Source organism: Danio rerio, chromosome 2, assembly GCF_052040795.2.
Source record: "Danio rerio strain M-AB ecotype USA chromosome 2, GRCz13ab, whole genome shotgun sequence".
In the NCBI taxonomy this organism is placed as follows: Eukaryota; Metazoa; Chordata; class Actinopteri; order Cypriniformes; family Danionidae; genus Danio; species Danio rerio.
The window spans coordinates 52,500,857-52,512,233 of NC_141022.1; the positions used below are offsets into that span (position 1 = coordinate 52,500,857).

The 11,377-nt window shown below is 37.5% G+C and overlaps 1 protein-coding gene across 1 annotated transcript in view; it reads right to left on the reverse strand.

The window, feature by feature from the left end:
- Positions 1-6,618, reverse strand: part of jcadb (junctional cadherin 5 associated b) — a 32,458-nt gene extending 25,840 nt beyond the window's left edge. The window contains exon 1 of the mRNA XM_087241407.1: positions 6,206-6,618. The gene's annotated coding sequence lies outside the window, so the exon portion shown is untranslated. The remainder of the gene's footprint in view (positions 1-6,205) is intronic.
- Positions 6,619-11,377: the final 4,759 nt, after the last annotated feature.

The following is an 11,377-nucleotide window of genomic DNA, read 5'->3' on the forward strand; positions in this document are numbered from 1 at the left end:
GACAGTGATTAAGGATGCGTTCTATCATTGACTTGCAAGATTTTATGCTTGTTTTTGTAGATTTTTTTGAGGACGATAAGCCTAATCCAGGCCCTGTCACATTTTTTATTTGTGAAAATGGACGTTTCTGGTAGAATGTCCCTTAAACTGCTATTGTAAAGCAGAGAGTCTTAAATTGTATTCCAATAATCATTGTTTTATTTACATCCTTGAGAAATCATTAACATGCATATTTAGTGGACATTAAAGATTACCAATCACACACACACACTTGCATTACTCACAAATCAGCAAATCACTGATTGATGAATTTATGTCTGAAAGACAGTTCAATATACACTCAATCTGCATAGTAAGCAGGGACGGATTTAGTGATTTGGGGAGGCCCAAGGAACTCCAGCCATGGGGCCCCAAATCCTGAAATGCACCTTTTCTACTTTTATTGAGTTTTTTATTTATTTTGCAGTTTTTTTTATATCACTCAATCTTCTTATCTACTTTTATATTAATGTAAGCTTTACATTTTAAATATTTAGATGTCTTAAAATGAATTAATTTTAAACATTTAGTAATGAATTGAACTAAAAATAATAATACATATATTTTATATAGATTTTACTGCTGGATTGCTCCATGATTGAGGGTGGTGGTTATTTTCCATAATATTATTATTACGTAACATTACATTACTATAATAATATAACATTTGATTGTATATTAAATAAATATGATAGAAAATAAATGTTATATATAGTTTATAGGTATAATTTATTCTTTAAGATCTGTCTTTCAGATTAGACCGAGGTCCTGACTTTCTGTGGTCATTAAAATTCCCATGGCACTTCTCGTGAAAGAGCAGGGGTGTAACCATGGTGTCTTAGCCAAAGTCCCTCTATCAGCCCTTACGATCATGGCCTCCCAGCCATCCCCATTCATCGAATTGGCTCTATCACTGTCTCTCCACTCCATCAATAGCTGGTGTGTGGTGAGCGCACTGGTGCTGTTGTCCTGTGGCAGCCGTCGCATCATCCAAGTGGATGCTGCACACTGGTGGTGGTGTAGAGAGACCCCCACCCTCATGATTGTGAAGCGCTTTGGGTGTATGGCCATACACAATAAATGCGCTTTATAATACACATTACATTATAGATATGTATTGGGGGCCCCTAGATGTCCAGGAGCCCTAATGCCGAGTTCAGACTGCATGATTTTCAAAGTAGTCGTGTCACAGATGTTTTCACACTGCATGACTATCTGGGCTAGCGTTTCGTTGCTGCTTTGTTTACACTGCAAGATGGATCAGAGACAGGGACTTTCACATTGCATGACTGTACTATAGGAAGAATCGCCGACAAGTTTGTCCAAACTACATCTCACACCCAAAAACACGTAGTATATCTTTTGTTAATAACTACATAATGAGAAAGAAGCCTTTAATGGGGTAGAAAATGTACATATTTGCTCACCTGGGTTTAAAGGGAATTTTAACCCTAATTTAACTAGTTATTTGATAGTTCATACTGTGTGATTGTCACTCACATGCACGAGCAGCGATTTGCCTGTGATTTCAGGCGTTTGTCGGCGATTTCTCAAAAGCTGTCGGCGAGCCAAAATCGGGGCTAAAATCACGCAGTCTGAACTAGGCATAAGCGGCTGCTTACTTTGCTTATTGGTTAAATCCAGTCCTAATAGTGAGAGAGCCAATCAGTCTGTTTCCATGCAGACTTATGACAATCAAGCCACACCTCAGTGCTGAACGCACCCCAGCATTAACCTCTGATCCCCACACTGACCTTAACTTGACCTTGACCTCTGCCTAAAGAAAAAGTGAGACAATGACCTTGACTCTCTATGCATGTGTGTGTTAAGCACTCTCTTGTTTTCTTAAGCAATGCTCAGGCCAATTTGACGAATGCCATTGGGTCAGGTTGAATTGATGGTGAGCCATGCGATACCGCCAGCTACGCTTCAGGCTTTGGCTGGATCCTTCTCTAACTAGATCTGTCTCTGCACTTTTTTCCCTGTCAACACACACACCTGACCTCTGGATGACCTCTGTGGAGAACATGTGCGTGCAACATCACCAGCATCCAGTGTAAATGTCATAATTATAAAACAAAACTGCACAGATTAATAAAACAGGCTACACACTTCTTCTTTTTCTGGTCTTGTCAGCTCGGAAAAGCTCCTCACGCTTTGGATATCGCATTGCAGAAGCATTAAAACCACTGATGCTTTAATAACCCATGTAAATTTGTCAAACATGGGGTTGAAATTACAGTGAGCTTGCATTTCCCCTGCCAGCCTTAACTCTGATTGGTGTGCTCAGGAGGTGACATCATCACTGTGAGCAGCCAATCAGGTCTCTCGGTGTCTGAATCAGCTGTAACCTAAAGCACAATCCAGAGTAAAAATAAATAAAGAGTGAAAAAGCAAACAATGCCGTTTGAGACACAGCTCTCGCTCCCTCTCTCCTTCTCTCTCTGTGGTGCTGCATGTGACACAGTTAAACTGGCCACCTCCCTCCAGTGCTGCATTCTCAACAGAGTGAATACCAATGCAGGTGCCATCGCCACTGCTTGATCGTATCAGACCGCAAAAAAAAAAAAGGTAGTGTTCCCTTACTCGCTGCTGAGGATCAGAGAAGAGAGGCTGCGATAGTCAAAGTGTGATTTGACCATGACAGCTGCTGTCAATGATAGCACATCGGTGTTGCTGGGTAGAAAAAGGGGTGTTGCTGCCTCATGTTGATTGAATATGAGAGTGTCACAGCATCACCACTGGAATGGAGGTTCATAATTACAACCGCTGACTGTATCCCAGAGGGAGACTTCACAAAACACTGATCTGACATCATTTATCTAATCTCGTCATTCTGTGTCATGCTAATTCATCAACTCTTTTACTGCCTTCATTTGTTCATAAAAAAGAAAGGTTTTAGTTTTATGAATGAATTAATTTGTCTAATTTCATATTGATCATACACATAACAAAGTTGGAAAGTTAAATTACTTTATAAAGTCACTCCATCTGCATATTCAGCAGAATTATAATGACTTATGTTCATTCATTCATTTTCCTTCAGCTGAATTCCTTATTAATCAGAGATCACCACAGTGGAATGAACCACCAACTATTCCAACATATATATATATATATATATATATATATATATATATATATATATATATATATATATAAGGGCAGTGGATGCCCTTCCAGTTGCAACACAGTATTGGGAAACACCCATACACACTCATTCACACACATACACACTATAGTTTATGTAATTCACCTATATCGCATGGATTGTGGGGTACACCGGAGTACTCGGGGCAAACCCACCCGAACATGGGGAGAGCGTACAAACTCCACACGGAAATGCCAACTGTCCCAGCCAGGGCTCGAACCAGCGACCTTCTTCCTGTGAGACGACAGTGCCAACCCATGACTTATGTTCATTCATTCATTCATTTTTCCTTAATTAAAAAGAGGTCGCCACAGTGGAATGAACCGCCAACTATTCCAGCATACTATATGTTTTATGCAGCGGATGGCTTTCCAGCTGCAACCCAGTATTTGGAAACACTCACATACTTACATACACTACGGCCAATTAGGCTTATTCAATTCACCTATAGCACATGTCTGTGGACTTTGGGGAAACTGGAGCACCTGGAGAAACCCATGCGAACACGGGGAGAACATGCAAACTCCACACAGAAATGCCAAAGTCCCAGCTGGGATTTGAATTAGCAACCTTCTTGCTGTCAGGCGACAACGCTAACCACTTAGCCACCGTGCCACCCATGACTTATGTCACTTTCGCTAAACATGTATCATCATCAATATTAAAAACATGGCTTATTATGCAATCTAGATGTGTCAGATACGCACAAACTTCATTATATACACACACACACACACGCGCAGGAAAATCACAATGAAACATTTTTAATATTTTAGGCATTCCACTTAGATGGGGATTAAATTAAACGGAGAGTGCACTGAAATTAAACTGACAGTCCCCAGCAAAACTGCATGTCGTTTACTCGTCTTCATGCTGTTTAATCATCATTCACACAACACATGCAGAGGTATGATTTAAGCAGCTCTATAGTCATTCACTTTTATTATATAGTGCAAGTGAAAACGGTGACTGTTTTCAAGCCGCCCAGCATCTGCTCTTGTTGATAGAAAGTCACGAGAGTTTGACGATGACAGTACGATGCTAATAATGAATAATAATGTTCCTTTAAGAGCCCTGGATGTCAGATCTAATCTCTAATCTGACTTCTCAAGAGCTCTGTCCTCGGATTTGCAACAAAAGCTTGCGATGGGTCAATTATATCCTAATAATATATTCACATTCATTTCCAATTCATTTTCAAATTTCGTACAATGCTCCTATTTTAATGCCTTCCAACTACATTTGCCACTACACCCCAAAATGGCAATTGTCCAAACTACTTATTAAAAATAAGCTGAAACAACACAATTCTTGAGGTTTTTTGGGGAACAACTTAGTTGTTTAGTGTTCAATCCACTTACATTTATAAAAACTAATAAGTTAACCTAATTCCTTCATGTTGTCGCAACTTAAATCAGTTGTGTTAAATCCAGAATTTTTTACAACGTAAGATGTAGCTAAATACACACTGTAAAAAGCACAGGGTTCCACACAATTCATGCATGTTGTCCCAACACAAATTAATTAAGTTAACTTTAAACTTTTAACAAATTTTCTGGATCAAACATAAAAAATTTCAAGAATTGTGTTGTCTCAGCTCATTTTTAAATAAGTAGTTTAAACAAACAAAGAAATAAAAACATTTTGAGTGTAGTGTTGGGTTGTCGTTTCCAACTGTGGGGTTAAAAAGTTAATATTTGACCCAGCATTGGGTTATGACTATCTACCCAACAGTTTTTGTTTAATAAATAAACAGCTGCATGTGACACTTCCACCTCAACGTCTATTTCTACCCATTTCCATGATAGTATTCATTAATTAAGAAGTCCAGCGGGTCTATTTAAAGCTTGAGTTGAATCTCCATCACAGACAACAAGCTGCATGTGTTTACAGTGCGCTCATGGATTATATAAAAAACCTGAACATGTGAAGATCCCAAAGCTGTATAAGAGCAATCAAATTCTTCTGTCCACACACACACACACACACACACACACACACACACTCGCTGTCTCTAAGGAGCAGGCCGAGCTCAGTGCTCCAGTGTAGGGCACACAGGTAGCTTCCGTCAGCACAAGAGCAGGTGATAAAATCCCTCCTCCGTCACTTTTACAGAATACAGCATTTAATAGGGCCCGAACAGAGACGATTCAATTATTATCACGTGTGTATCAGAATTAATTAAGAACTTAGCGGCGAGAGACAGAGAGAGAGAGAGCTTTAGAGAGAGAGAGAGCTTTAGAGAGAGAGAGAGAGAGAGAGAGAGAGAGAGGTGGGGTGGAATGGGCAAAGCAGAGTAACACCCAAACGCACCAGCCATTCCCATCCCTATGGGAGAGGTTGTTAATATTAGAGCAAGAAGCCCAACTCAAATGCAATTTCCACCTCTCACTTATTTCATTTCGCTGAGCATCTCCACTGCGCCACAAACACACGCAGCTCCTGATGAGCATCAACGCGGCGCACAAGCGCGTAATATGACCTACAGCATCAGCACCAGCAGCAGCATCAGCAGCAGCACAAACGTGCTATGCTGGCAAAGCCATACTGCAGTGTGTGCCACAGTATACATCAAACACAGGCCGCTCAACAATCATTTTAAAAGTCAAAACGGGGAGGGAAACGTAGCGCAGCGCAGCGCCGCAGGTACAGAAAACACACTGCACAAACTGAGTGGGGAAAATACGCTGTCATAATCCCGTTTCAATTTTTACATATCCTCCCATATCAACATAAACACGCAAACGGCCTAGACTCGCACCGGCAAGCGCAAACACAAGGTGCGGGCTGCGTTTTTTGGCTCTCCGCACCGTTTGCAGATGCGTCTTTTGCCTGAGTGTGTGTTTATCTTTTGCATTAGGTGGAAAACACACGCACGCACACGCGCGCGCGCTCGCGGGAAACTGCTCCTTAATGGAAAAAATGCCTGCATGCACGGGCCGGCTGCGGACCTCCGTTTTCGGCGGTTAAAAGGCGCGACGCGCTCGGATGTCATTTCTAGTGCATATGTCTTACCTGGAGCTCGTTTGGCGCGGCCGTCGCAGTTCGCCTGCGCCCAGCGTCAGAGGCTGCAGGACGCTTCAGCTGAGCATGCCTATATCAGCGGGCTCTCCTCCTCTCTACGCGGAAGGAGAAAAAAACGGCGTTGGCGAAAATGGTTTCTCCCGAAGTGTGCGCGAAGTTTATTTTCCTTCGCCCTTGTTGACGTCAGACGCGCGTGAAATTGCTGCTCGGTTTGACATTTGCTGGAGCTCTGTGCGCCTGCACTAATGCGGAGCCTTCCATGGTGGCGGCGAGCGGGTTCTGATGTCAGTGAGCGGGTTCACTTCATGCTAGGTGTGCACATGCACACGCTCTCCGAGAGGAAGGTTCCTGGCTTTCACCAGAACCTTTAAGTTCCACGAAGAACTTTTTTGGTCTTCGAGCTCGTCAGAAAAACATCTACTGGTGCTTTAAGGAATGTTGCATTACAGTAAACCATCAGCAAACTGAGAACTCAAAAGAGGAAAACATTGATTGAAAGATATTTAGTGTACTTGAAGGCACTTGAAAAAATATAAAAAAACAATTCATTTACATGAAGAAACCCATACTTTTAGAATATACAACATTAGAATAATGGAAAGAAAATAAGTCTTTATTAAACAAAATGCATTTTTATATGAATGGATGAAGTCAGAATTATTAGCCCCCTGAATTATTAGCCTCCGTTTAGCTGATTTCTTCAACACAATCAGTTTTAATAACTAATTTCTAATAATTTATTTTATCTTTGCCAATATTTGACTAAACATTTTTCAAGATACTTCTATGAAGCTTAAAGTGACATTTAAAGACTTAACTAGGTTAATTAGGTTAACTAGGCAGGTTAGGGTAATTAGGCAAGTTATTGTATAATGATAGTTTGTTGTGTAGAATATCAAAAAAATATAGCTTAAAGGGACTAATAATTTTGACCTTAAAATGTTGTTTAAAAAATTTAAAACTGCTTTTATTCTAGCCAAAATAAAACAAATAAGACTTTCTCCAGAAGCAAAAAATATTATAAGACATACTGTGAAAATTTCCTGAATCTGTTAAACATCATTTGGGAAATATTTTTTAAAAATAATACAAAGAGTGTGTGTGCGTGTCAAATGATCAAGTTAAATTATTCAAGTCAAAGCCAAAAAGTGGCTAACATTAATTAAATTGACTTGAAACATATTAAAACATGTTAAAGTAGAAAATGAGGTTGAAAGTAGTTTTGTTTATGTGGTATTTTACAGTGTAAAAATATGCAGATTAGTTAATGTTTAGTTAAATAATCCCTTATTTGAAGTCTGGTAATACATAAAACGCCTCCATTTTTAGGTAATCAGTCAACGATTGAACCATAACTATTAGTTAATGTTTTTTATTCAAGTCACTGGGAATTGAATTTCAATTTGTACACAAGCACACACACAATATATATATATATATATATATATATATATATATATATATATATATATATATATATATATATATATATATATGTGTGTATGTATGTATGTATGTATGTATATATATATGTATGTATATATATATATATATATATATATATATATATATATATATATATATATATATATATATATATATATATATATATATATATATATAATTATTATTATTATTATTATTATTATTAGACCCCCTGAATTATTAGCTCCCATTTATTTTTTTTAAATGTCAATTTCTGTTTAATGGAGAGAAGATTTTTTTCAACTCATTTCTGAACATAATAACATAATAGTTTTAGTAACTCATTTTTAATAACTGATTTCTTTCCCATGATTGTTGACAATAAATTGTCAATCATGTAAACAGTAAACTGATTTGCCATGTTGACAGTAAATAATATTTGACTAGATATTTTTCAAGAAACTACTATACAGTTTAAAGTGACATTTAAAGGCTTAACTAGGTTAATTAGGTTAACTGGGCAGGGTAATTAGGCAAGTTATTGTGTAAGGATGGTTTGTTCTGTAGACTATCGAAAACAAATATATAAAGGGGCTAATAATTTTGACTGTAAAATGGCTTTTAAAAAAATTAAAAACAGCTTTTATTCTGGCCGAAATAAAACAAATAAGACTTTCTCCAGAAGAAAAAAATTTATCAGACATACTGTGAAAATTTCCTTGCTCTGTTAAACATCATTTGAAAAATGTTTAAAAAAGAAAAAAAAATCAAAGGGGGGCTAATAACTCTGATTTCAACTGTATATGTACTGTATATACACATTCTGACACATTCTACACAGAACATCAAAGCTGTGTTGAACTTATTGGTCTATTTAAAAGCCCCTGATTATATACTTTTTTGGGGGTAAGTACATTTCTTGACATTACATTACAGCTTCTTTAGTTCATTATATTAGTTTTCTGAGTTGTTTAAAAAGTTAATCAAAAGTCCTTTATTAATCATTTCATCCATTTGGTTGATGCCTTTTCTATTATAAAAACAACCTCACTCAAGGATTGGAGATTCTCATTAAACATCTTTTAATGCATGTAAATGCATTGCTTTCCGGAAAGCAGATGACATGACATAATATTCCATACAGAAATAAAGTCGCAAACTCTGTGCTTGTAAATTATGATCTCTGTCTCTCTTGTGCATTTAACACTAGACACATTCAGACACACACACACACACATTGGATTATTTTATTCGGTATGACTAATGCTGATTAAAACCGCACAGCATCCAAATAATCACAAAGAGCCCATTATGTTTCATAGTACAAACAATATGCAAATAAATAACATGATGACTAAATATCTTGTACAGGACAATATTAATAAATACGAGTCACAATACACACACACTTGTACAGCTATCTTTAAGGGGACTTCTCATAGACAGTTATTTTTATACTGTACAGACTGTTCATTTGATCCACCATACCCCTAAACTCAACCCTTACAGGAAACAATCTGCATCTTTTAAATTTTAAATACTTCATTCTGTGTGATTTATGAGCCCTTTTCCTCGTGGGGACCAAATAAATGTCCCCACAAGGTGAAAATCTACTGGTTTTGGTATACTTAGAGACATTTGGTCCCCAGAATGTAAGGAATACAAGGCGTGCGGGCACAAACACACACCTCATCACCACGAAACACTGACCCAGTATTCCCGGTGCTCTTGATCAGATCAGCACGGTGTGAGCGCGATCCACAATGACACGCCATAGAGATGCTGGAGGTGGAGAGAGAGAGAGACGCTGTTCACATGCAAACCTCCCAGCAGACCCTATAAGAGCTGGAGTCATCAAAACAACATCATCTGCACAGCTACTTTAAACACTGCAACTGATAGGTGAATACAGAAGCCGGTGTTATAAAAATACAAAATAATTATTTACATAATACAATCAATGACAAAATAAACTGCACCACACATTTAACTGTAAAAAAACTGATTTTTCAAAGTTGTGATTAGGGATTACTGGAGAATGTTTTACTCCTTCTATGGTAAAACATTACATATTTTTCTGGCCAAAGTGTATTTTAAATAGATGTTATTATACAATAAAATATATTATTCAAATGGAAAACATATTTATAAATAGAAAAGACATCTCTTACCTTACAGGACAATGTGTGTGGAGATCAAATATTAATTATTTGAAATGTATTTAATGTAATTAATAATAATAATAATAATAATCCCACATATGCATCTTTAATATATATTCTCTGTATCCAACTGTTTTGATGATAAATTAATTTCAAGTATGTTGATTGGTATGATGAATGACTACTGCAAGATTTTTACAATGTATTAATGTATTTTTATTTAAACTCTGAGAGGATTCACGCTTTATAATATGGTGTGTTTTCCTGCTGGAACTAGCCATCGGAAGATGGGTACGCTGTGGTATAGACAACAATATTCAGGTAGGGTCTGGCATTGACACGATTCTCAATTGGTACTAATAGACCCAAATTGTGCCAAGAAAATATCCCCTTCATCATTACACCACCACCATCAGCCTGAACTGTTGATCCAAGGCAGGATGGATCCAAGCTTTCATGTTGTTGATGCCAAATTCTGACCCTACCATCCAAATGTCGAAGAAGAAATCGCGACTCATCAGACCAGGCAACGTATTTCCAATCTTCTATTGTCCAATTTTGGTGAGCCTGTGTCTTCTGCTGCTGTAGCCCATCCACCTCAAGGTTGGACGTGCTGTGTGTTCAGAGATGCTCTTCTGCATACCTCGGTTGTAACGAGTGGTTATTTGAGTTACTGTTGCCTTTCTATCAGCTGGAGCCAGTCTGGCCATTCTCCTCTGACCTTTGGCATCAGCAAGGCATTTGCACCCACAGAACTGCCAACACAATCTCACGGCAATTCGTAACTTTTTCATTTAGTGGCTAATTCGTATGAATTCGTACGATCTAATTCGTACATTTTAGTATGATTTGCTCATCCCCCAATGACGGTTGGGTTTAGGGGTGGGGTTAGGTGCCACGCCTCCTTTTTAAAATCGTACAATTTCTTACGACTGAACTTGTACGAATTCGTACGAATTAGCCACTAAACTGCCAAAACATAAAATACTTACGTTTTCTCGTGAGTTCAGGCTGGAACTGCCGCTCACTGGTCATTTTCTCTTTTTCTGACCATTCTCTGTAAACCCTAGAGATGGTTGTGAGTGAAAATCCCAATAGATCAGTAGTTTCTGAAATACTCAGACCAGCCTGTCTGGCATCAACAACCATGCCATGTTCAAAGTCACTTACATCACCTTTCTTGCCCATTCAGGTGCTCAATTTGAACTGCAGATCGTCTTGACCATGTCTACATGCCTAAATGCATTAAATGCATTGAGGTGCTGCCATGTGATTGGCTGATTAGAAATTAGCGATAACAAGCAGTTGTACCTAATAAAATTTAAAATAATTTAAAATATATTTTAGCATTTTTATATTATATAAATACATTAAAATATATTTTTAAAAATATTTTAAAAATATATTTGTAAAAAAACATATTAAAGTATGTTTAAAAATATATTTTAGCAACTGTATTTTCAGCCATTTTGTTCTATATTTTGAAAGAAATTTCTAAATATATCTGAAATTAAAAACTTTTACTGTATGATTAGTAAATACAACATAAACAATCTGACGCTTCTTTGTAATTATT